The sequence below is a fragment of the Ambystoma mexicanum genome, chromosome 11, assembly GCF_040938575.1.
Source record: "Ambystoma mexicanum isolate Mex_15411 chromosome 11, UKY_AmexF1_1, whole genome shotgun sequence".
Lineage (NCBI taxonomy): Eukaryota > Metazoa > Chordata > Amphibia > Caudata > Ambystomatidae > Ambystoma > Ambystoma mexicanum.
Window position 1 is genome coordinate 1277398696 of NC_090934.1, and position 27804 is coordinate 1277426499.

Here is a 27804-nt window from a genome sequence, read left to right on the forward strand (position 1 = left end):
ATGGCCCTTTATGGGGGGGCTACAGCATAATAGAAGAGTGACAGCTGGAAGGCTTTGAATGAATCGTAACCTCTGGCATTGCCTCGGGCACCCGTCATTAATAAACAATCGGAAGGTTTGACTTCTTTATAATGCAGTTTTCAACTTAAACGTAATTGATGAACACGCAAGAGCTGCCATAACAATAGTATCTATTACTCAAATCACATTGCGCAAACCTTTGAACGTTACTTAAAGGGATACAAGGAAAAGGTTCCATGATTTATTTAATTATTTATTTATTTGCTTTGACCAAAATCTGTTTTTTCAAATCTTTCTAATAAACGTACAACACAGAATGCACTTACAATTTACAAATCATGATTAAAACATACAAATGCACATATAGTACATTCAAAGAGAAATAAAATAAAATCATCTGAGAAGAGAACAGTCAGCATTCATAAAACCACTTTTTTTTCCATATGTGTGACTAAAATTACCAATATCTTCCAGCATCCTCAATAGTTCTGTAGTTAAAAAGGTTTCCCTTCCAGTAGTTAACCTTTCCCACACATGATCTGGAGAAGAAAAAACACTCCTTACTAAAAAACGGCACAAATATTTTGTTTGAATATCAATAAAGACAGAACATTCAACCAATATACACCATAGTGTTTGCACAATATCCGCTTTTTTACAGAACCTACATAGAGTTTGGTCATAATTATAATCAGAAGATCAAACTGAAAAAACCTCCCCAGCTTGAAACAAGTTTAGGCAAAATAGGAGAAATTGTTCTGGGAAATAACACCACCAATGCTTTATCGCCAATTGAGAATGTGGAATGTAGCTGAAAGCTTTTCGTCTTATCCACTGTTTCGAATCAGTAAATTTAATTCAACCACATTTTCACCCATTATGGTTTAAAGTTGAGATCCTGCCTATTTCTTCCACTTTTAGACAAACTGATTTCAACGTTTTGGTCGATGCAGTTCATGAAATTAGAAGACTTACTGGTTGAGACATTAAGCAAATCCTCTTATACAGAGCCAGACATGGGAGTAATTATTTTAGCATAGAGTGTTGGTAACTGCCAGTAGAACCAGGGTTGATGTGATAGCAAGCCCAGCTTAAAACGTCGCGATGACATAGGGACAGATAGAGGAAGATTTAGTGTCCACTTCCAAATTTTACCCAAAATATCTTATAACAAACTGGTTCTATTTCAGAGCCATACGGAATCAATGGTACCACTTTTGCTATGTAAAATTTTTATCAAAGGCTTTATTGAGAACTTGCAATACTTGTTGTATATCTTCCATAGACCTGAGAGTCAACTTTTTTCAAGATTACCTACTATAAGGGAAACATTAGGTTGCGCATGCATCAAGAAACCAAGATATGTATCTTCACTTATTGGGGGGATTTGGATATTGTCAATTGTCCATTTAAAACTACCCCCTCATGTACAAGATTTAGCAAGATGGATCACACTTGATTTTTTTGGTTGAAAATCAATTCATTATAATTATCATATTCCCCTAAGGTGGTCAACAAGCAAGGCGATATCATAAGCGTATGTCATCCAACTGATGCCTTGACCTCCAAGTTTAGGATTGATCAAAGCTGCCTTTTTTAACACAGCATCTAAATCGGCCAAGTACACATTAAAATGACAGGGTGCCAATATGCATCCTTGTCTTAAACCTCTAATTGTTCTTATTGCATCAGTCAAATGTCCCTCCACATCCATATTAACTTGCATTCTGGTGTCCTCATGTATATACTCCAATATAGCCTGCAATTGAGGTGAAATTCCCCAGCGCCTTAACCTTTGCCACACTTTTTCAGGATTAACAGTATCGAAGAGCTTGGAGAAGTCCACCATCGAGACATATAGAGAGGAGCCTCTAGTGACACACACTTATCCCTCAGAATTGTCACGATAAGCCAATTTTGACTAGTGCCTAAGCCTTTCTGGAAGCCTATTTGGACTTTCTGCAAGATCCTTTTTATCAACTATCCAGTCCTCCAATGTTTCCAAGACCAAGGAGGCAAAGATCTTACTATTGGTAAGTAAAGGGTGATCAAGCTGTAATTCGCTGGATCCGACCAATCACCCTTTTTGAATATAGGAATAATAGACTATTTCCATGATTCAGGCATAGCACAAGACCGCAAAATTTTCAGAAAAAAAGCAATGTAAGCAGAACAGCCCACAATTCCTTATTAGTTTTCAAGATCATGTTAGTCAATCCATTTGGTTCAGCCGCCTTTGAATTAGAAGCGTTTGCTATTGTGCGTTCAACATCAACGGTTTCAAAGAAAATATCCCACAAAGAGAAGATGTTTTTATACTATCAACAGTACTATGCATTGTTTCCCAATGAGCCCGCCAGCTGTACTCACTCACTGCACTACACTGCAGTTGGCTTTGCTTGCAATTGGCCTAATTAATTAATAACCAACAAGTATGAGAATTCTTCGATATCTGTGCATTTAACATCCTTTCACCATCAGCCTGTGCCAAGCCAAACTTATGAAGACGTAACCAATTTATTTACTCCTGCGTCAATTGTCTTTTCCTAAACTGATAGGTCTCACTATCAACTACACCCAACCTTTGTTGGTGCAGCTGTTGCCTATATATCTTTTTCTTGACCCGAATTGTTCTGTCAACCTGATGGATATGTGAGGAATTGCTCTGGCATGGCCCCTTCGGTTCCTCCCGCTCCCATAAGAATTTCTTAAAACTCCTGGGTAGTGCAGACCAATTCCAACTCATCAATGGAACTTTCTTGTACATACTTTTTCACTTCCTTCATTAATGTGCTTCCACCTTTCTCAAATGTCCTAATACGATTACCAGCATTAGTGACATGGAGATTTGTACTTACATCTGTTGAGACAGATTGAGTTCCCAAATTCATATTAACTATCATCTTATGATCACTCAATTTCGTTTATTTTATCTCAAAGGAAGAACAAAAAAATCAAACACAGAACTTGTTAATAACACATAATCAATTGTGAATCATTTCATGCCACTATTCCATGCTGCTTGAGGCTGTAGATCTCCTGATATGTTTCTGTTTATCAAGATTAACATCCCACCCTAAGGTCCATTTACTACCATTAATATTACTACTTTTATTTTTAGAACAAGCTTTTTGGAGACAATAAGAATTAAAATCTGCAGATACAATCACATTTGCATCGTGCGTGGACAGCCAAACTCCCAAGATTTCCGTTAGTTATTCAATGATATCATCGGTCATCGACGTCCAATACAGATTTATTTTGAGTATTTTCATACTTTTACTCTGTGAACTAACCACCATTTCCACAGCCAATATTCCTGGTATATTCTACGAGATAATAACCATATTTCTAATTCTTGAATTCTTAGTAGCAACTAATAAGCCCCAGATGGCCTGCCTCATTATGTTTTGTGGTCATTTGCTATTAACCCTCCTCCTTCCTTTCACCTGTAATAAACTGGACATACTTCATTCATTTGTATTAATGGCGTCATGATTGTATTAATCAGAAATGCTAATTGCACTAATTTCGTTTTTGTCCATTTTTGAAAATGTTTCCTTCCTAAAATGGATAGCCCCCAACGTCCATGGCTACCTGAGTCTCCCCATGCCCCTTTCTTTCCTTTTGCACACCCCTCACGTTCTCTGTTTTGCAGTGGGCAGCAGACAGTTCAGAATCAATATTTGCACAGACCAAAAAGTGCAAAATGTGGCTCTTGCTCTTGTCAATACCAAAAGGTGATGGCTGGAAGGTTTTGAACCAATCATAAACACTGGCACAGCTCTTGGCAACCCTCCAGACTATCGTATTTCAGCCTGCCAGCCCATTACAAAGGAGGAAAGACCATATGTAAATCAGGCTTTGTCTCACCCCAAAAGGGACAGTCCAGACGGAACTGCTAGGTCACATCCCTTCTGCACAAGACCACAACTATCCGGAGGCATGTTTTGGCCTTGTTAGGCGTCATCAGTGAGGAGTAGCTTGGGTCTCTAGGCCCTTGTCAGTCAGCTCAGATTGCCTTTCTCTGCTGATCATTCTGTTTCATGCCATTTCATCAGTGGTAATTCGATGCAAATGTCAGTGCAAAATTGCTCGTCAGCTGGGCAAAAGTGCTCATCATCCAATAGCATGCGACTGTGCACTTGGCAATCTCGGCGTTGATGTTCTTACCAATGCCACCTCCTCCACTTAGCTTTTTTCCTTTGCTCCTACCCCTTACAGGCTCCTCATCTCCCCTCTGAGCCTCGGTACACAGTTTCCTCTGTGCAGCTAGATTCACCTCTTAGGCTCTCCTCAGGGACGTCTTGTCCATAGTGGGCTACGGGGCACCTCCCCTCACATTCAGAGGCCCAGGGGCAGTGAGTGGAATGGGCATCAGATCAACTGTGCATGTCCAAGAACCTTGAAGCCTTCACTGCTTCCAGGAGCTGAAGGGACATTATAGGAGATGCCCTGAAGTGGCATTTGAAGCCGGACAGTGGCTGCAAGTAATAAAAAAAATGTATGCGCATGTGCGCATGCAGAGGTTTGTGTCTATACATGTTTGTGTCAATAAGATAAGAGTGTATGTTGTCTGGGTGTGCATGTATATGAGAGAGTGTATGTTTGGGTGTGTGAATGAATGAAAGTATTTTGTGTGGGTGCACTTGTGAATGAGAGAGTGTATCATTATAATTGTTCTTTTATAACGCGCTTAATACCAGAGATTAGTTTCTAAGCAGGGGATCGGGATTCGCACATGTGTTGCGCTGCCTTATGTTGCTTCCAAGACAAACGCATTGCACCTGAGCTATCCCACTCACTGTTGTATAGGTGCATATGTGTACAAGTGTTATTTACTTTATGAATGTGTGTGCTTATTTGTGTGCCAGTAAAGGAGCAAGACTCTGATTAGAGGAGTTGCCTACATTGGTGCAGCAACAATGTTTACCAGAATCAATGGAGAACCCAATATGATGAGTGTTCTTATGTGGCCATACTGGCCTACATCAGTGCAGCCTGTCTGGAAATGTTTTCTTACAGTGGCAATGGCATTTCTTAACTGGCACTGACGATAAAACCAACATGATGAGTTTTCTTACATGCCCTCCCTTGCCTAATTGGGAGAGTCAGTTTGGACTGATTTTTTCATTTGTTACAGTGGAATATAATGTTTTACAGGCATCAAGGGAAAAGGCAAACATGATGAGTGTTCTTATGTGAAACAAAAACAATTGGGGGTTCACAGTAATTAAAACAAACTATAAATAATTTCCAAAGACATCAATTAATTTAAATACTTCAGGTGTGAATGGGATGTACTAATCAGGCTATAATTGGTACTATTATCCAAATCGAAATAAAAAGTTCCCCTTTCAAAAAAGGAGTATCCCAGACGCACTCCACTCGGGTATATTGCCCTTCCGATTATTAAGCATCCAAAAATTGGGTAATCACATGCATTATTGTGTTACAACAAAAGTAAGTATCAAAACAGTTTTAGTCAAGTTCTTAATGTCATTATAAACAAAGAGTTTTTTTATGAAAAAAAAATTATGATGATAATATACAGAGCATAGATTCACAGGGTTACACCAATCATCAGAGTATTATAGCGAGCATAGATTCGCAGGGTTACACCAATCATCAGAGTACTATATCGAGCATAGATTCACAGGGTTACGCCAATCATCAGAGTATTATAGCGAGCATAGATTCACAGGGTTACACCAATCATCAGAGTACTATATCGAGCATAGATTCACAGGGTTACGCCAATCATCAGAGTATTATAGCGAGCATAGATTCGCAGGGTTACACCAATCATCAGAGTACTATATCGAGCATAGATTCACAGGGTTACGCCAATCATCAGAGTATTATAGCGAGCATAGATTCGCAGGGTTACGCCAATCATCAGAGTACTATATCGAGCATAGATTCACAGGGTTACGCCAATCATCAGAGTATTATAGCGAGCATAGATTCGCAGGGTTACACCAATCATCAGAGTACTATATCGAGCATAGATTCACAGGGTTACACCAATCATCAGAGTACTATATCGAGCATAGATTCACAGGGTTACACCAATCATCAGAGTATTATATCGAGCATAGATTCACACGGTTACGCCAATCAGCAGAGTATTATACTGAGCATAAATTCACAGGGTTTCACCAATCAGAGGTTTTGAATGTCAAAAATCCATATAATACATGAAAGATACTTGCTTCAAAATTATCAAAAACCTCATATAATCCTCATAACAGTTCGTCAGCAAAAGAAAATGAATTGCATGAATACTTCCAATAATTAATTTTGCATGGTATGGATAAAAGATACAAGCCAAGAATTCAGTTTCTCGACAAAAAGTGGTATTCCCATTCAAAACAGTGTCCAGATCTTGTTCCACAATATTTGGGGACTCTTTGTGCGTTTAAGGACATGAGCCCCATCTTAAGGAGAGGCTGGACTGCCTTCCCAACAAACAATACACAAAGAATAGTTAATTAACCTATAAAAACACCATATTTTCAAAGGTACCTCCATTGTCCTTAGATACATTCAATGCCAGTGCCACTAATCTGTTGGAATCCTTCATGAAAAGCTAATTCTCTATATGAATATGCACACACTCTTCTCATTTCCGGATACTATTTTCCTGCAAAATACAAACCTAAAATAATTAACCTGCTGGTCATTCTTCTTTCACCATAATGTATCCACATGATGCCACCATTCTTACCTCCACAAGAGGAATGCCAATAATATCACTGATTCATGCTCTCAATCCCTTCTTCTGAATCTCCCAAGTCACCAATGTAACTATCCAATAAAGATAAAGATCCATCCGTTTCCACAATAATAACAAAACGAAACTCATCAAGACCCTTAAAAAACCTCCAAGAAGCAAACCATGCCAAAGGAATTCATCAGTAAACCAAAATCCATCGCTCCAAAAACATAGTTTGCTAATCTCCAGACCCAAACAACTCACTGGCCATCCGTGCCTTACCTCCTTCCTAGTGCCGAATCGATCCTGAATGGTAAGCGTCCAAACCTCACCATACCATTATAACTGTGTTTATACATCTTAACATGGCTGCCAAACGTACAGTGGAACGTATTGATGTCACACATGTGACGTCACAGGGGTCAGGAAACAAAACGTAATTCCTATTAGCTCGTGACGATCACTGGGTCTAAAGCCCTATACAGTACTGGGATATTAACTCACAATACCACAACTGATAAGGGTATTAAGACATAGTCCACATCCATCCTAGTTAGTGGAAATACCCGTTCATTAAGATCACACTGCATTAATTCACACAAAGAAAGTACAACATCTTCCTAAGTAACAGTCACAACTCTGGTGCATGTCTGTTATTACCTGATTTTCATGTAGATCCCTGCAATCAGATCACATGTCACAACCACGTAAACGCTCACTATGCCGACTTGTGATAGTGACTAAGCACCAACAGTAAACTACTTGGTCTGCATTACTCCGAATTCTCCAATCATACTGCTACCACTAACGATAGTCATTTTAGGATGCTTTCATGTTTAGGCCCCACCATTAACAAGACCGATTTCTAATAAAACACATTATACACTGTCCTAAGATACAAAATCTTCTTAATTAACAGCCTAATCATCGGTACACAGCTGCAACTTCAACATCCTCCCACCTTTGTGACACTAAATGGTAGAGACATTCAGTTTTGTGTCTACTCCGAACCACTATTTCCAACTTGCCAGTGCTGTGACATGCCCAATCAGTCTAGCGGCAAAGCCTATTTAAGAACCCAAGTATGGAGTTAAGTCACATTCCACATTCATGCCTCTAGGGGCCAATGTGTCAAATTTCCTGATCCAAAAGATCTCTTTCTTCAAGAGCAATGTCAGCAAGTCACCGCCTCTTGGTGGCAACTTCACCTGTTCCAGAATGATAAACCTCATCTGAGCAACAGTATGTCTCGCCTCTAGGAAATGTTTAGCCACTGGGGACCTCTCACTCTTCGTCCTCACATTCGGCTTATGCTCGGTCCATCAGACCTTTACCTTTCTCATAACCATACCCATCTAAAACAAGCAACAAGGACAGCGAATGCCGTAAACCACTTCCTTAGAGTCACACTCGTATGTTGCAAAGTAATTTGTGTTCCAGTGTATGGATGATTCAATGTGTTGGCCCTAGAATATTATTGCAATGTTGGAAATGACCAGATGGTTGAATACCTTTCCAATTGTGTATCCTATTACCTTTGTCCTTAATCTCTGCCTTTACTAAGGGGTTTCTTAATGAGTCACTCTTTTTTATAGACGAAAATGATTAGATATTGGAAAAGTCTATCAAGAACAGGGTCCAATCTAAGACTGCCAATTTTCGAGGAAAATCTGTTCAATCGTCTTACTCTGTAGTGAATGGGTTGTAACATACACCAAACCTGGTTCCCGATGTTTCTCTTTAGCGTCCAATAAATCATCTCTACTCATCTGTTGCACTGTCTGATAAGAGGCATCCAGTACATCAATTGGATATTTACATGTTAAGAATTTCTCCTTTAAAACCTGACTTTTCTGTCTTAACTCATCTTCTGTTGAAATAATTATCCTGTAACACATAAACAGACTGAAAGGTATACACTATAAAGTCTTCTTTGGGTGAAAGCTATTAGCAAGCATTAGGCTATTCCTACCAGTCAATTTAGAGTGAGTGGTTGTTTCTAATGCATTACTAGTTTTATAAATTTCAACATCAAGAAATGGAATTCTCTCCTTGGTTACACAGGTCATAAATTAAATCATTGGATATAATGAACTCATGTAGTAAATAAAACCACACAATTCACTCCAGTTCATCTCGTGGAAGCAGGAGAGGGCAGGAGCCCTCCCCATCCCACAGCTGCAGGAGCAGTCTGCTGGAACCCCCCGCCTCCCACCTCCCACCTCCCACACGATGACCACACTGCACAGAATACAGCATCCGAGGCATCCGGATACTAAAGGTACCCCTTGACCCTGGCCGTACATGCAGCCTGCTTCTGCTGCATCTATTCTTGTTTCCCGCATTCCATCTTGAAATAATTTGAATTGGTTCGGCATCGACGCCTGACCACAAAATGGCCGGCGCAATGCGGCGTCAAAACGAGGCTGAACCTCGTTGTTAGGCTACAGGAAGCTTCTTTATCCAATCGGCGCCACCTGACAGGTGGAAGCCGGCCTGCGGAGGAAGGCCGTGGATAAAGGCTTCTGTTTGCCGCTGTGTCGACATCACTCCAGTTCATCTCGTGGAAGCAGGAGAGGGCAGGAGCCCTCCTCATCCCACAGCTGCAGGAGCAGTCTGCTGGAACCCCCCGCCTCCCACCTCCCACACGACAACCACACTGCACAGAATACAGCATCCAAGGCATCTGGATACTAACGGTACCCCTTGACCCTGGCCGTACCTGCAGCCTGCTTCTGCTGCATCTATTCTTGTTTCCCGCATTCCATCTTGAAATAATTTGAATTGGTTCGGCATCGTTGCCTGACCACAAAATGGCCGGCACAATGCGGCGTCAAAACGAGGCTGAACCTCGTTGCTAGGCTACAGGAAGCTTCTTTATCCAATCGGCGCCACCGACAGGCGGAAGCCGGCCTGGGGAGGAAGGCCGTGGATAAAGGCTTCTGTTTGCCGCTGTGTCGACCTCACTCCAGTTCATCTCGTGGAAGCAGGAGAGGGCAGGAGCCCTCCTCATCCCACAGCTGCAGGAGCAGTCTGCTGGAACCCCCCGCCTCCCGCCTCCCATCTCCTACACGACAACCACACTGCACAGAATACAGCATCCGAGGCATCTGGATACTAAAGCTACCCCTTGACCCTGGCCGTACCTGCAGCTTGCTTCTGCAGCATCTATTCTTGTTTCCCACATTCCATCTTGAAATAATTTGAATTGGTTCGGCATTGTCGCATGACCACAAAATGGCCGGCGCAATGCGGCGTCAAAACGAGGCTGAACCTCGTTGCTAGGCTACAGGAAGCTTCTTTATCCAATCGGCGCCACCGACAGGCGGAAGCCGGCCTGCGGAGGAAGGCCGTGGATAAAGGCTTCTGTTTGCCGCTGAGAGTGGCGGCCCCCTAACCAATTTGGGTAAGCTTAATCGCCTTCATTATCACGGCTGCAACGTTTGTTAAATCCTTCCCTACGTTTGTGCTCCACATCCACAATTTACTGTATGTGGGCCAGCAGCGTCCGTAGGAGCAGGAGCTCCTTTCCCCTTGCTACCGGAGCAGCCCACCACCAACTTCCTGCAGTCCCGCATCCCGTTACCCACAGTTAGGCAGGAGATCTTTTACCGCTACCGAGGGTAACTCTTTCACTCCTGATGCTAAGACACTTGTGTTGCCCGCATTGCTGAATGCATGACTCCCCTCTGCCGCACACCTAATCATTCTACTGCCGTTTTGTGTGTACAAAGAGTACACAACTACAAGATGGCCGCCGCCTGATTGCACCTCGGACTTGATGATCAGCGCTGCCCTATTTGGTCCACCCAGCCAGCCTATCTACCCCACCTACCTTAGGGGACCTGCAGGCGGGAGCCGGACCCACGCCTGTTAGCCTAACTCTCTGGTAAGGAGTACCTGCTCATACCACATGCAGCTCCAGCACCACTTCCCCATCCTTGTAGACTCATTATTACACAATGAATGATGCTCACCCTGCCTAAACATCAGACTCACATATACGCTGCACCATCTGCATAATTGCCCGCCTTGAGTGCCCCATGCTACCAGTGCATAGCGACTCAGTAGTCCATTGTTTTATGCTATAAATGTTTAGGCACTCGCCCATCTTTAGGTGAACCCCCACTGTTGAAATTGCACCTGCCTGTTTGCACATTGCATTTTTTGCCTACCAGTGCTTCGACTCAGTATGCTAGTATCCTCAATGTTTAGAGTGTTTTTGTAAACTTTCACCAAAATCAATTTTAGCTGCCATGACATTTTAGACTCAGCACGCTAGTATCCTCAATGTTTAGAGTGTTTTTGTAAACTTGCACCAAAATCGATTTTAGCTGCCATGACATTTTAGACTTAGCATGCTAGTCTCCTCAATGTTTAGAGTGTTTTTGTAAACCTGCACCAAAATCGAATTTAGCTGCCATGACATTTCAGACCAAAATCGAATTTAGCTACCATGACATTTTAGACTTAGCATGCTAGTATCCTCAATATTTAGTGTGTTTCTGCTAGCTCATCAACTACCAATTGTTGTGCCTGACTTGATATTGCCCTATACTAACTGGCACCAGACTACTATTTCTGCTGCCACAGTAGCCGCCAGACCCTACCTGATGCTAGTCGCTGTACCCTCCCACTATCACTGTAGCCAGAACAGCCCTACCATATAATAGCCGCACCACACTACTGTTGATTATCCCTAATCAAAATCGTACAATGTACCTAGGCAAGAGCCAAACAGCCACCCCCTGTACCTCCTCATACCTTTAGTACGAAGCACCTCCCAGCAACCAAGCTAAAGCAACCAACCCACTAGGCCCGAATCCCTTCAGGTTCACAAAATACCTATCCCAGAAAGAGTTATAGCCTCACTTAAACCATCAAACTGCGAAGGCGACAACTGCCCTCCCCAAATAATCAAGAATGCGGCCAGGGACCTAGCCCCTTTTATAACCAAACTGATCAACGCATCCTTCTACTCCAAAACCATACCAAGTAACCTCAAAGAATCTTGGGTCCTGCCTCGCCTCAAGAAGCAAACCCTAGACCCTGCTATTCCCACCAATTACAGGCCCATCACCACGGTGCCGTTCCTGTTAAAGATAATAGACAGAGTAGCGTACCTGCAAATTCAGCAATATCTTGAAACTCACAAACTACTAGGCGCTCGTCAATCGGGCTTCAGACCACAGCACAGTACTGAGACAGCCCTAATCGATCTTAAAACCCAGATCAACGAGATTAACGACAAAGGGAACACCGCCATGCTATTCCTCCTCGACCTGTCGGCAGCGTTCGACCTGGTGGATCACGGAGTCCTGTGCGAACACCTGGCCTCAGCTGCCCACTTCTCAAAAGAGGCCATAGCCTGGATCCAATCATTTTTGGACAATCGAACTATGAGGGTCTTCTCCACTCTAGCCTCAGCAGACCCCATCAAAATAACATGCGGGGTACCCCAGGGCTCCTGCATCTCTCCCACCCTCTACAACATCTTTACCAAGCCCCTATTTGACAAGTTGGACAGACTGGGTGTCTCTTACACAAATTATGCAGATGACACCCAGATCCTCATACCCCTTTCGGGCAACTTCGACTCAGATACGGCCCTGGTAAACAAAATATATCTCATCATTCAGGCATGGATGGCCACACACGGCTTATGCCTGAATGATGAGAAAACCGAAATCCTGCTCCTCGGATCCAACACCAATATAAAAAAATTCAGCCCCAAATATAAGGCCTTCAACATTGATGGCAACACCATCACAGTGGCCAAAACAGTGAAAACCTTAGGCTTTCACCTAGATACAACCATGTCACTAAAAAAACAAGTCAACTCACTAGCACCCTCTACTGCCTACACATGCAAGCTAATCAGGGCAAGCAGAGCCTTCCTCACCCAAGCTAGCTGCATCATCATCGCCAATGCCCTAATACTATCCAGACTCAACTATTGTAATGCCATGTACCTAGGAGCCAACAAATGCATAATCAACAAACTACAGACATTACAAAACAACGCACTCAGAACAGCCCTTAACCTACCATCCAAGGAACACATCTCCAACAAAAGGAGAGAAAGCAAATGGCTCAAAATCTCCGACCGCATCTCTCTCAAAACAGCATCACTCATTTTCAAATGTTTAAACAAAGCAGCCCCCCCCCCTATCTCGCAGCCAGTATAGCTGAAAAAACCTCCACCCGCCCCACCAGATCGATTAACTCCCACTGCCTGCAGGTACCCGAATTCAGACAAAAGAAAACCGGTGGCAGTAGTTTCCCTGTCTTGGCAGCCAAACACTGGAATGCCCTCCCACTCAACAGTAGGACAACACTGGAATGCCCTCCCACTCAACATTAGGACAGACCAATCCTACTACTGCTTCAGGAGAAACACCCTCACCTGGTTACGGTCCAATGATCCCCATGACTAAGCCCTCCCACATGCCTATGCCCTCAATCAAACCTGACCGCCTCTATGCACAGCATCAAATATGTAAATATGTAAGCAATTTATTTTCTATATGTATATATGTACAGTCCACACAATGTAATGTTATGCCTCTTATTCATGTATGCCTTATCTTGTAACCAAGTTTTTATGTAATCTTACCTTCCTGTTCTCTGTCTGCGCCCTGTTACCTCTGGGTTTTGTGCGCCATACTAAATAAATAAACAAACAAACAAACAAACAATTGTTATTTTGTCCCATAACAAATTCCAAATATATCATCAATATATCTAAGGTACTCTTTCAAGTGACATCTCCATTTTCCTTTCTCCAGAGCATTACCTGTCTCAAAGTACAACATTAATGTATTGGCGTAAAGTGGGGCCATTGCTGACTCCATTCATGTCCTCAATGTCTGTATAAGAAACTGCTCACCAAAACAGATGAAATTGTTCATGAGTACAACTTTCAACACGCTCAATACAAACAACTTATTGGCCTGACATTCATCACTCTTCAACAGAGGCCACTCCATGGCTTCCAGACCCCATCTGTGTGGGATGTTGGTATAAAGACTAACCACGTCCATCCTGAACAATAAGTCTTCATTTCAATTATCACCAGACAGGGGGGAGGCAGCCACTCAGGTGGCTAGGAACGCAGGCTTGAACGCTGGTGTAAGCCTGTGATCTAAGCCGCCTGAAGGCCAGCTCACCCTGCCGCCATCTCCCCACCCAGTCCCCTTTTTTCATTTTGAATCCCCCCTATCCCCCAAACTTACCTTATTGCAGCTGCAGCGGCACTTGCTGCTGCAGCCGCACCTTCCTCTCTGCTCACAACGGCTGCCATGGAAAGGGAAGAGGGGCTCCGTATGGAGCCCGTCTTCCCTTTCCATGGCGGCAATGTTGGTAAAGGTTTTTCCGTCCTACAACGGGATGCATGCAGCGTCCTGTTGTAGGAAGGTAAAACCTTTTTGTTTAGCACCCCGGGTTTGCCGCTTTCGTAACCCGGGTGCTAATGGCCTTAACACCCGATCCAGCCCGCTGGATCAGGTGTTAATGACACATTAAGTTCAACCTCTTTCACTCTACTCAAATCTTCTCAAAAAATGACTGCCACTGACGGTAAAATCAACATGATGAGTTTTCTTAAATGTCCATACTGGCCTAATTGGTGCAGACAGTTTGGACTGCTTTCTTTTACTGTGGAACATGATGAGTATTCTTATGAGACCATACTGACCTACATTGATGCAGCCAGCCAACATGTTTTAAACATGTCCAGACTGGCCGCACCAAAGTAATTCAGTATGGCCCCGGGAGAAAACTTTCTTACTGAGGCATGGGGCCTCATTACGACCCAGGCGGTAAGTTACCGCCTGGGTCGTACCTTTACCACCATGGCGTAAACTAAGTTTACGCCATGGTGGTTGGCAGACTTACCGCCCCATTCCGAGGTCGGCGGGGCGGTCCCAATCCCCATTTACCCTTCCCCATTCCCATTTTTGCCCCATAGGGCATAATGGGAGTGGGGAAGGCGTTAATTACGCCACCGTAAATTACGGTGGCGTAATTAACAACATGGTCCCTTAGCGCCATGGATTTTAACACCTGCAGGTGTTAAATCCGCCATGGCGCTAAGGGACCTCGGAATCAGGCGGTAAGGGTCGGCGCTGTTTACGCTGCCGTAAACCCCTTACCGCCTGAGTCGTAATGAGGCCCATGGTCTTTTGTCCTAGCATCAAGGGTACATCTCCCAGCACGGCCCAGATCCGGTAGCTCACAGGGCCAATGCTCGCTTTGAGTTTGACAGATAGGGGACGCCTGATAGTTTATCGTTGGATTCTTACTGTAGTATACCTACATTGCATTATCTATGAGCATTTCTGTTTCCTTCTGGGTCCCTCTAAATTGGCGTAGAATAAACCACAACGCAAGATTACATTCTTATCTTATTCGATGCACATAATGTTTCGATTCCTTATGGATGATGCTCTAAAAAGCTAAACCGATTTTGATAGTATGCACTAGAGGGAGCTGTTGGGCTTAATACGTGCTGTTACTCTAGAATGCACGGCTCCCTGAGCCTATTTATAGTGATATAAATATACGAAGGTTAGGTAGTTCCTGCCTTTGGAAATCGCAGTTTTATAACTCAGGTGCGTGTGCCACTACCCTAAACTCCCCAGTCTGAACGTAAGAATCTAATTAGTACTTTACCTCGGTTGGGCGTGAACGTTTTGCACCTTGGTGCCCTGGCTCCTTAGTCATATAACGGTGGATGAAAATACGCGCAGCAAAATGTCAACGCACAGACTCTAGGCTACGCAGGCCGCCACGTGACTAAGCGCGGTGCATTATTGCCAGCAGGTCAGCAGGCTCGCAGTGCACATTCCCATGAATCACATCACGGAGAGCATAATCACTGGTTAGGCCCAATCTGCTGATTGGCCACTCTTTGTTAAGGTTGTACAGCTTGCAAGTGTTCGGTTGATGAAGCGCAGGTGATACAGCGACCTTTAAAGTTGGGTTTTAGAATTTAGTCGTGCTTTATCCATAGCTCTCAACCATTTGTGTCGCAAAGGCGGGTGAAAACACCCGATTTTATTTTTGGCGGGTGAGAGGCCCATTGAAACGAATGGGCGTGCAGGAGGCTTGGCGGGTGAGTCAGCTGTTTACAAGGCGGGTGATACCCGCCAAAAGCGTGTGAGTGGAGAGCTATGTTTATCTGGATGGTGACAGGATAACTCTTACAGCTCCACCCGTTTTTTGGTGGCTGGGGGTTGTTGGCTATTACATGCCACTGAAAAGCACCACCCATAATCCCAAACTATTGCATTAGAGTACAGCTAGGGGAAAATGGCATATGATGAGGGGTACAAAGCTTGTAGGTGTTGTTTGGTTATTTACCCACCCATTGACGTCCCTTGGTCATGCTCAGGGGAGCCGACTTATGAATTTCCCGGGGGGGGGGGGGGGGGGGGGTGCCCAAGTATAGGAAGTGACATCACCAGCAATTATATGACCGCATTTGCACGTAGTCACCAACTTGGTGTGAGGGAGTGGGGGGGCGCAGAACAGTGGAAACATTGGCTAGCATGTACTGCATATACTAAAGTCAAGTAAGAAGAAGGAGGTTTAAGCCTTCCAGTTGCATACCAGTAGGCCAGCACTGCCCCTACTCCACCCCTTTATAATCATCCAGGTTGTAGTGTCAAAAGGCAGAGCAACACAACTAGGATGGGAGAAGGAAATGCCATCCCATCCTGCGAGTGTGCCAAACCTCAGAGCAAAGACTGTGCGTGTGCCTCCTACCTTGGAGCACAATCTCACTAATTTGGTGCAAATCTTGCAAGTGGGTGCATGGGAATCCCATGCGTGTGTGTGGGCTGCAGACCCCGGATCACATGCTCACTTCTTCAGTGTGCAACTCTGGCCAAGGCTCTTTGGGAAAGCATTCAGGATGGGTCTCACCTTTAAACGGTGTGATATATTGAGTGGGCACCTCACTCCTTGGAGCATAGTATACCCGTTGCTGATAATCTCACAAGTGAACGTACGGTTTCACTCTTGGTCATCTCAGTGACTCCATGTATATTAATGGAGTCAGTCTGCCATCTGGGAAGACAATTATATTTCTGTTAAAATACTCTGAATTCTCACTCCAATTTTCTCGATCTATAGATCCATACCATATTCATTCATTATGCGTGCAGGGGTGATAACTTGTGTCTGAGAGAGCTCTTTCTTTCATTCAGGAGAGATAAAGGGGTAACAACCACTTGTATGTGGGATCAGGCTCATTTTGCCCCATGGCCCGTCACTCCAGAATGAGTGAGCAGGTTTTAAGACCCTGCTGATTCTGCTATCCTACAGGCTCAAGCCTTCTATCCCTTGCCCCTTCACGGCTTCCAACATTCTGAGCGGCAGCTTATGTACAGCAGGCAGCTCGGGACATGCCTGTTGCCAATTGAATGTAGCCAGATCTACTATTTAGACACGGGGAGAGTGCCATGAACCCACATTGGTGGTGAAGAAGCACTCAATATACAGAACATAATGGTATAGTGTTGCAGTCCTGCTGAGAAATGACAATTTGGTCTGTTTAAATGTAAAGCAGAGCGGCTGAGAAACACACGCACTGTGCCATTAAAAATAAAGCAGCTGTGGTGGGTGGAAGTGCTGCTTCAGTGGCATCAAGAATATGCAATTCCCTGTGGGGTAATGTTGGTCATTTCCTATTGAAGTAAAGCAGCCCTATTGAGAAGTGCCATTAAAAGTGAAGCTGTCCAGTGGGCTGGATCAGTGCTGCCCCATAAAAGGTGTAGAAGCCTCTGTGAGAAGTGGCAGTACTGTCGCAATGGTGAGAAGTGTAGTATTTTCACATTAACTATGCTTAAGCACTTTGGGTTATTGAATGGTGCTGCTATATTCTGAGTAATACCATCCCTTTAAATATATTGGCTCTTGTATAACCACAACAGTGTTGAGTTATTCTGATGATGATGAAGATGATGTTAGACTTGCTCAATAGTTCTGGTTCTGTATCATTAAATGTACTTCAGATCTTCAGAGTCTCGGGAGGATAGCGCAGGGGCACCGTGCTCGCCTTGAAAGCAAGATGACACGGAGCAACACAGGTTCGATCCCTCAGTCTGCGCAACACAGGTTCGATCCCTCAGACCACGCAACACAGGTTCGATCCCTCAGTCCGCGCTTAGCAACCTATGGGTATTACGTGCATTTTAAATAACCAATAAAAATAAATAAATCTGGTGAAAAGTGCTGGGGCCTTGTCAATAAGAGTGCAGCGGCTCAACTGAGAAGTGCTGATGTTGTGCCGTCGTAGCCCCACTAACATGAACTAGCATTGCCTCAACAATAGCATAGCATTACAATTATAGAAGCCCTGCTTAGCAAGCCAACTGAGGAGTTCCACCATTGCCTCATTTCAAATATGGCAGTTCTAGTAGAAAAGAGATTACACAGTCCTGCTGAGAAGTGCTGTTACCCTTAGGCCCTGCAAGCACTGTCCCATTGAATGCTACTACACTGAACAAGGTGAACAGTATGGCAAGGTCCATACTGGGTTCTATGTGATAATTATGCATTTTGAAGAACAAATACAAAAAAGATCGATATATGTGGTCTTCAAAAGGCCGAATTATCACATTCTACTGCCCTCCCAGCCCGCTAACCCCCCAAGAAGGTGATCCCACCTCACCCCCACACTCCCACCCTCTCCCACCCTGTTGCCTTCCTTAGAAATCAGGGGAGTTACCTCCCTCAACGCCTCCATTCCCTGCCCATAGCATAGCATTCACCCACACCACGTACAGACTCAGAGACATGCAAACAGTCTCATTTGCCCTCTTCCTGCCACCTCCCTTCGCAGATGCAATGCAAGAGGGGTGCGCAGGTGTACAAATACATCCAACCCAAAAAGAATTTTAGAAATTGAGGGACAGGCTTGCTTTGCATCTGTGCCTCCATTTCTAAAAAAAATCGTTTTGGGTTGGGTGTACCTCTACATCTGTGCACCCCTCTTTCCAAGAGGGGTGCACAGATGTACAAATACATCCAACCCAAAAAGAATTTTAGAAATTGAGGGACAGACGTCGTTTTGGGTTTGGGTTGGGTGTACCTCTACATCAGTTTACCCGGGTGCACAGATGTAGAGGTACACCCAAACCAAAAGGATTTTTAGAAATTGAGGGACGGATGCAAAGCAAGAGCCTCTTGCTATGCATCTGTCCCTCAATTCTAAACATAGTTTTTTTTACCCGGCTTTTACCCGGGCCACCAAAGAGAGACACAGTATGGATGTAACAAAGGGCCATCCATACTGCGTCTCTTCTTTCCGGCCCGGTGGGGGGGGCTCAGTCCCGACTTCATTCTGCCGGCGGGTGCCCAGGCCCCAGAGCACCCGCGTACTCGGCGCCCCTGGTCATGCTAATCCCTTTCGCCATTCCCATCCTCTTCCTGCCCCTCCCCGCACGAAACACATCTTCGTGGCATCTCTTTGAGCTAGCTTTATCAAGCCTTACCATTGAACGTTGTGCTCAAAGTGCCCGCCAGTGTTTTCTCAAAGCAGTCTTCTGCGAGTTAATTACTTAATTGGAGTTGTAAACCCGCTGATGTAATGTAAATGTCTTAACCAGGTCTGCCTTCAGCCACTCGATTTATAAGCACTCTGCATTTCCTTCACTGAAGTCCTGTTAAAAACTAGCATTGGCAAAGCCAACAGGTTTGGCTTGTGTATAAGTGTTAGGCATTTGTTATTATATGCTCAGGAACTTGCATAATTTTGCAGCTGCTACCGCTGATGGCCAGTTAAAAGCACTACGGCAGTGCCTGGCAAATGCCATTGCCATGCCTTCACAAAATCCCAAACTGTTGGCATATCAGAATGAGCTTTGCCAATGCTATTGTTGATATATTTTTCTTTTCCTGTTGAAGTGTGTGGTAAGTGCTGTGGGCATGGGCCTGTACCGGAAACAGCACCAACATCACTGTTTCTACTTCTGAAACCGCCTCGCACCCAAACACCCGGGCACTCAATACACGTATGGGGCACTTGGACACAAACAGTAACTATTGCTACTGCCCTGCTGCATTTCAAAATGCAGGATGGTAACCATGGCAACCGCTGGGCGAACACGCTGGATCTATGCTTGATTGACGAAGATGAATTTGAAGAACTCAACTTCACAAAACAGTCTCGTTTTCTCTTCCTTTTCCTCCATTGTTTTCCCCTACCTGCTTCTCTTGCTTCGGCCCCCTCCGTTTGTTTTTGTTTTTCATTTTTATTAACAAATTGCATTTTCTTGCACATGTGATTTAAAAATTAAATCCGTTATTTTTTGGGTGAAATCTGCATAATCGCAAACCAATTCTTAAAAAATGACCAGCACATTTCAGTGGACCGGCAAAATTCACCGCAATGCACAAGTTGACCAAAATGCAAATTTCAGTGGACCAGCAAATTTCAGTCTACTGGTGTAAAGTTTGGGTACAGGTTAGAGATCAGAAATATTTAGCACATATCGTACCAAATAGGCCCCCATCGTGTGTCATTTACCCTAATTAATTTCTAATGTGTAAAATGTTCCAAGTCACTGGACAAGCAAGTGCTCCATTCCACCTACCCTTCAAAATTGCAATATGTTTTCCCTGTTAACCTACACAAATATTTAAAGGCCCAGTAGAACATTTTGAGTCCAACAGAGTATGCCGCAGACACGGTGTCGCTGTGTGTCCTGAGAAATAGCATGAGTTTTGAATAATGTGGCAGAACGTAGAATTGTTATCACTGAGCCATTGGCAGCAAGCAACCCAGAAAACCTAATTCCATCGAAATGACTATTCTACTGCACCTTCCCCTTTCTAGCCCCCAGACTCCTGTTCAGCAATACCTACTCTGGACTGGATGGCTCTAATATCTCAGAATGTTTAATTGCATGCCACTCTCTACTCAGTGGCTGCTGCTTTACTGCTTTACATGTATACAATCACCTCTCAGCCCCCTCCCCCCACCTCTCTCACTGATTACCAACCTCTTCTCTCCCTGTCAGTCTCTTTTCTCATCAGGGCTTTCTGCTCTCTGTGAACTTTCATCGCTGCCTTTCTCTTTCTACCTAATATTTCCAGTTTTATTGTTGGCAGTTCTTGTTCCACTGCTTTTCCTTCTCTAAAAACCCTCCTATTGTAGATGTTTTAGCATCCCACCCTTCCAAATCTGGGACTAAGTTGTAACAAGCCTCTTCTCTTGCCCTGCCCCCTTTTATTCAGGTTCCTCTGTAAGCTACATTATGACACGTGCATTCGTGTTCAATTTCCACCAACTATGGCCCTCATTACGACAGAGGCGTTGGACCATGGTGCTAATAGCACCATGGTCCATGCCGGTAACTTACCAACCCCGCCCTGGCGGAATGGGGAATTACCGCCCCATTCCGAAGTTGGCAGGGCGGTAATTCCCCATGCCGCCATGGCCCTTCCCCATTCCCATTTTTGCCCCATAGGGCTCAATGGGACTGGGGAAGGCGCTAATTACGGCACCGTAAATTACGGTGCCGTAATTAGCTCCTAGGTCCCTTTGCGGGTTGGTTTTTTAACGCCTGCTAAAAGCAGGCATTAAAGTGCCACCCGCAAAGGGACCTCGTAATCGGGCGTTAAGGGTATAACGGCGCCGCCACCTTTTACGGCGCCGTTAACCCCTTAACGCCTGGGTTGTAATGAGGGCCTATGTATTGCGGAATCTAGAAAGTGAGGACATGGGTTGTTATCTGGCTGATATTTCAATTAATCTTTATATAAATGACTTGTTTGAAGCTGAGCAAGTCATTCTGAAGTATTCCTTTTTTAAAACTGTGCTGAAATTACTACTGCTCTGCAGGAGTACAGGGAGGAGTAATGTCAAAAGTGCCTACTCAGCGCCACACAACTACTAAACCAGTAGTGATCTGAATCATAAAGGTGAAACCGGCTGTAGAAGAGCAGGTAGGCACATCATCCCTAGCTCCCACCCCATCACCTCGATCATATTGGAACAGCAGGAGAAAAGCCATATGTGGGACACCAGGTATTGTCCCAATACCCCATTGAGTGTTTGAGAGATGATATGCACTCAGACAACCGTATCGAATGTGCCCCCGCACTGAAAGGGTGGAAGGATGTCTTCACATACCATTGGACATCGAAGAGCTATAAGTGAAATCTGACGAGAGCAGAGTGCCGTCATGAGAGAAAGATATATATATATATATATATATACGAAGACTCCTGAAATGATATGAAAACACATAAAGGATAAAAGATGTAATTGGAGAGATAGGAGAAACATGTAATCGAATACGAAGAAATCATATGCACCAAAGAAATAAGGGAGGACAGATGAAGTGAGTGTATGTACGCAGAAACGCAAGGTAGCTGAGACACATAGAAGCGTGCTGCAGAAGAAAACATAACGTGTCTAAGGTGGCCATGATGGAAAGATGGACCTCATACTCTTGTTGATACCAATCAAGCTTCCTCAGAGACAGACCAGGACTGCAGAGTCATGAGATGCTGGGAAAACAGCTTTGTGTGAGGAATAAAAAGGAGTCTGTTGGCTTGGGATCAAGGATACCACCTCAAGGAATAATTGCAAGGCAGAAAGAGAGTCAAGAGGATAAGCCATGTACGTATGGCATATTTCTCTTAGATTAAGCAAAGAAGAAAACATCTGCAAGCAAGTATTGGACAGTCAAAGATGCGATATGCCTATGCAAGGTGGAGTGAGCAAGTCTCCAGAGGTCAAGAGGAGTAATGACACCCAGCTTAATTAAATCAAATAACAGTAAATATAAGGTTGAAATGGACACAATCATGGTCTCCTCAGACATGATTCAGAAGTCGAAAACAAGGGAATGAGTGAGCAGGTTTTAAGACCCTGCTGATTCTGCTATCCTACAGGCTCAAGCCTTCTATCCCTTGCCCCTTCACGGCTTCCAACATTCTGAGCGGCAGCTTATGTACAGCAGGCAGCTCGGGACATGCCTGTTGCCAATTGAATGTAGCCAGATCTACTATTTAGACACGGGGAGAGTGCCATGAACCCACATTGGTGGTGAAGAAGCACTCAATATACAGAACATAATGGTATAGTGTTGCAGTCCTGCTGAGAAATGACAATTTGGTCTGTTTAAATGTAAAGCAGAGCGGCTGAGAAACACACGCACTGTGCCATTAAAAATAAAGCAGCTGTGGTGGGTGGAAGTGCTGCTTCAGTGGCATCAAGAATATGCAATTCCCTGTGGGGTAATGTTGGTCATTTCCTATTGAAGTAAAGCAGCCCTATTGAGAAGTGCCATTAAAAGTGAAGCTGTCCAGTGGGCTGGATCAGTGCTGCCCCATAAAAGGTGTAGAAGCCTCTGTGAGAAGTGGCAGTACTGTCGCAATGGTGAGAAGTGTAGTATTTTCACATTAACTATGCTTAAGCACTTTGGGTTATTGAATGGTGCTGCTATATTCTGAGTAATACCATCCCTTTAAATATATTGGCTCTTGTATAACCACAACAGTGTTGAGTTATTCTGATGATGATGAAGATGATGTTAGACTTGCTCAATAGTTCTGGTTCTGTATCATTAAATGTACTTCAGATCTTCAGAGTCTCGGGAGGATAGCGCAGGGGCACCGTGCTCGCCTTGAAAGCAAGATGACACGGAGCAACACAGGTTCGATCCCTCAGTCTGCGCAACACAGGTTCGATCCCTCAGTCCACGCAACACAGGTTCGATCCCTCAGTCCGCGCTTAGCAACCTATGGGTATTACGTGCATTTTAAATAACCAATAAAAATAAAAATAAATAAATCTGGTGAAAAGTGCTGGGGCCTTGTCAATAAGAGTGCAGCGGCTCAACTGAGAAGTGCTGATGTTGTGCCGTCGTAGCCCCACTAACATGAACTAGCATTGCCTCAACAATAGCATAGCATTACAATTATAGAAGCCCTGCTTAGCAAGCCAACTGAGGAGTTCCACCATTGCCTCATTTCAAATATGGCAGTTCTAGTAGAAAAGAGATTACACAGTCCTGCTGAGAAGTGCTGTTACTGTCTCTTCAAATGTATAGAAGCCCATTATCTCTGCACCCTTAGGCCCTGCAAGCACTGTCCCATTGAATGCTACTACACTGAACAAGGTGAACAGTATGGCAAGGTCCATACTGGGTTCTATGTGATAATTATGCATTTTGAAGAACAAATACAAAAAAGATCGATATATGTGGTCTTCAAAAGGCCGAATTATCACATTCTACTGCCCTCCCAGCCCGCTAACCCCCCAAGAAGGTGATCCCACCTCACCCCCACACTCCCACCCTCTCCCACCCTGTTGCCTTCCTTAGAAATCAGGGGAGTTACCTCCCTCAACGCCTCCATTCCCTGCCCATAGCATAGCATTCACCCACACCACGTACAGACTCAGAGACATGCAAACAGTCTCATTTGCCCTCTTCCTGCCACCTCCCTTCGCAGATGCAATGCAAGAGGGGTGCGCAGGTGTACAAATACATCCAACCCAAAAAGAATTTTAGAAATTGAGGGACAGGCTTGCTTTGCATCTGTGCCTCCATTTCTAAAAAAAATCGTTTTGGGTTGGGTGTACCTCTACATCTGTGCACCCCTCTTTCCAAGAGGGGTGCACAGATGTACAAATACATCCAACCCAAAAAGAATTTTAGAAATTGAGGGACAGACGTCGTTTTGGGTTTGGGTTGGGTGTACCTCTACATCAGTTTACCCGGGTGCACAGATGTAGAGGTACACCCAAACCAAAAGGATTTTTAGAAATTGAGGGACGGATGCAAAGCAAGAGCCTCTTGCTATGCATCTGTCCCTCAATTCTAAACATAGTTTTTTTTACCCGGCTTTTACCCGGGCCACCAAAGAGAGACACAGTATGGATGTAACAAAGGGCCATCCATACTGCGTCTCTTCTTTCCGGCCCGGTGGGGGGGGCTCAGTCCCGACTTCATTCTGCCGGCGGGTGCCCAGGCCCCAGAGCACCCGCGTACTCGGCGCCCCTGGTCATGCTAATCCCTTTCGCCATTCCCATCCTCTTCCTGCCCCTCCCCGCACGAAACACATCTTCGTGGCATCTCTTTGAGCTAGCTTTATCAAGCCTTACCATTGAACGTTGTGCTCAAAGTGCCCGCCAGTGTTTTCTCAAAGCAGTCTTCTGCGAGTTAATTACTTAATTGGAGTTGTAAACCCGCTGCTGATGTAATGTAAATGTCTTAACCAGGTCTGCCTTCAGCCACTCGATTTATAAGCACTCTGCATTTCCTTCACTGAAGTCCTGTTAAAAACTAGCATTGGCAAAGCCAACAGGTTTGGCTTGTGTATAAGTGTTAGGCATTTGTTATTATATGCTCAGGAACTTGCATAATTTTGCAGCTGCTACCGCTGATGGCCAGTTAAAAGCACTACGGCAGTGCCTGGCAAATGCCATTGCCATGCCTTCACAAAATCCCAAACTGTTGGCATATCAGAATGAGCTTTGCCAATGCTATTGTTGATATATTTTTCTTTTCCTGTTGAAGTGTGTGGTAAGTGCTGTGGGCATGGGCCTGTACCGGAAACAGCACCAACATCACTGTTTCTACTTCTGAAACCGCCTCGCACCCAAACACCCGGACACTCAATACACGTATGGGGCACTTGGACACAAACAGTAACTATTGCTACTGCCCTGCTGCATTTCAAAATGCAGGATGGTAACCATGGCAACCGCTGGGCGAACACGCTGGATCTATGCTTGATTGACGAAGATGAATTTGAAGAACTCAACTTCACAAAACAGTCTCGTTTTCTCTTACTTTTCCTCCATTGTTTTCCCCTACCTGCTTCTCTTGCTTCGGCCCCCTCCGTTTGTTTTTGTTTTTCATTTTTATTAACAAATTGCATTTTCTTGCACATGTGATTTAAAAATTAAATCCGTTATTTTTTGGGTGAAATCTGCATAATCGCAAACCAATTCTTAAAAAATGACCAGCACATTTCAGTGGACCGGCAAAATTCACCGCAATGCACAAGTTGACCAAAATGCAAATTTCAGTGGACCAGCAAATTTCAGTCTACTGGTGTAAAGTTTGGGTACAGGTTAGAGATCAGAAATATTTAGCACATATCGTACCAAATAGGCCCCCATCGTGTGTCATTTACCCTAATTAATTTCTAATGTGTAAAATGTTCCAAGTCACTGGACAAGCAAGTGCTCCATTCCACCTACCCTTCAAAATTGCAATATGTTTTCCCTGTTAACCTACACAAATATTTAAAGGCCCAGTAGAACATTTTGAGTCCAACAGAGTATGCCGCAGACACGGTGTCGCTGTGTGTCCTGAGAAATAGCATGAGTTTTGAATAATGTGGCAGAACGTAGAATTGTTATCACTGAGCCATTGGCAGCAAGCAACCCAGAAAACCTAATTCCATCGAAATGACTATTCTACTGCACCTTCCCCTTTCTAGCCCCCAGACTCCTGTTCAGCAATACCTACTCTGGACTGGATGGCTCTAATATCTCAGAATGTTTAATTGCATGCCACTCTCTACTCAGTGGCTGCTGCTTTACTGCTTTACATGTATACAATCACCTCTCAGCCCCCTCCCCCCACCTCTCTCACTGATTACCAACCTCTTCTCTCCCTGTCAGTCTCTTTTCTCATCAGGGCTTTCTGCTCTCTGTGAACTTTCATCGCTGCCTTTCTCTTTCTACCTAATATTTCCAGTTTTATTGTTGGCAGTTCTTGTTCCACTGCTTTTCCTTCTCTAAAAACCCTCCTATTGTAGATGTTTTAGCATCCCACCCTTCCAAATCTGGGACTAAGTTGTAACAAGCCTCTTCTCTTGCCCTGCCCCCTTTTATTCAGGTTCCTCTGTAAGCTACATTATGACACGTGCATTCGTGTTCAATTTCCACCAACTATGGCCCTCATTACGACAGAGGCGTTGGACCATGGTGCTAATAGCACCATGGTCCATGCCGGTAACTTACCGACCCCGCCATGGCGGAATGGGGAATTACCGCCCCATTCCGAAGTTGGCAGGGCGGTAATTCCCCATGCCGCCATGGCCCTTCCCCATTCCCATTTTTGCCCCATAGGGCTCAATGGGAGTGGGGAAGGCGCTAATTACGGCACCGTAAATTACGGTGCCGTAATTAGCTCCTAGGTCCCTTTGCGGGTTGGTTTTTTAACGCCTGCTAAAAGCAGGCATTAAAGTGCCACCCGCAAAGGGACCTCGTAATCGGGCGTTAAGGGTATAACGGTGCCGCCACCTTTTACGGCGCCGTTAACCCCTTAACGCCTGGGTTGTAATGAGGGCCTATGTATTGCGGAATCTAGAAAGTGAGGACATGGGTTGTTATCTGGCTGATATTTCAATTAATCTTTATATAAATGACTTGTTTGAAGCTGAGCAAGTCATTCTGAAGTATTCCTTTTTTAAAACTGTGCTGAAATTACTACTGCTCTGCAGGAGTACAGGGAGGAGTAATGTCAAAAGTGCCTACTCAGCGCCACACAACTACTAAACCAGTAGTGATCTGAATCATAAAGGTGAAACCGGCTGTAGAAGAGCAGGTAGGCACATCATCCCTAGCTCCCACCCCATCACCTCGATCATATTGGAACAGCAGGAGAAAAGCCATATGTGGGACACCAGGTATTGTCCCAATACCCCATTGAGTGTTTGAGAGATGATATGCACTCAGACAACCGTATCGAATGTGCCCCCGCACTGAAAGGGTGGAAGGATGTCTTCACATACCATTGGACATCGAAGAGCTATAAGTGAAATCTGACGAGAGCAGAGTGCCGTCATGAGAGAAAGATATATATATATATATATATATATATACGAAGACTCCTGAAATGATATGAAAACACATAAAGGATAAAAGATGTAATTGGAGAGATAGGAGAAACATGTAATCGAATACGAAGAAATCATATGCACCAAAGAAATAAGGGAGGACAGATGAAGTGAGTGTATGTACGCAGAAACGCAAGGTAGCTGAGACACATAGAAGCGTGCTGCAGAAGAAAACATAACGTGTCTAAGGT

At 44.3% G+C, this 27804-nt stretch overlaps 1 long non-coding RNA gene across 1 annotated transcript in view; it reads right to left on the minus strand.

The window, feature by feature from the left end:
- LOC138504845 (uncharacterized) overlaps positions 1 to 15499 on the minus strand; it is a 230811-nt gene extending 215312 nt beyond the window's left edge. The window contains exons 1-2 of the long non-coding RNA XR_011280007.1: positions 15413 to 15499; positions 13356 to 13405 (exon numbers count right to left, since the gene is read on the minus strand). This is a non-coding gene — a long non-coding RNA (uncharacterized lncRNA). The remainder of the gene's footprint in view (positions 1 to 13355; positions 13406 to 15412) is intronic.
- Positions 15500 to 27804: the final 12305 nt, after the last annotated feature.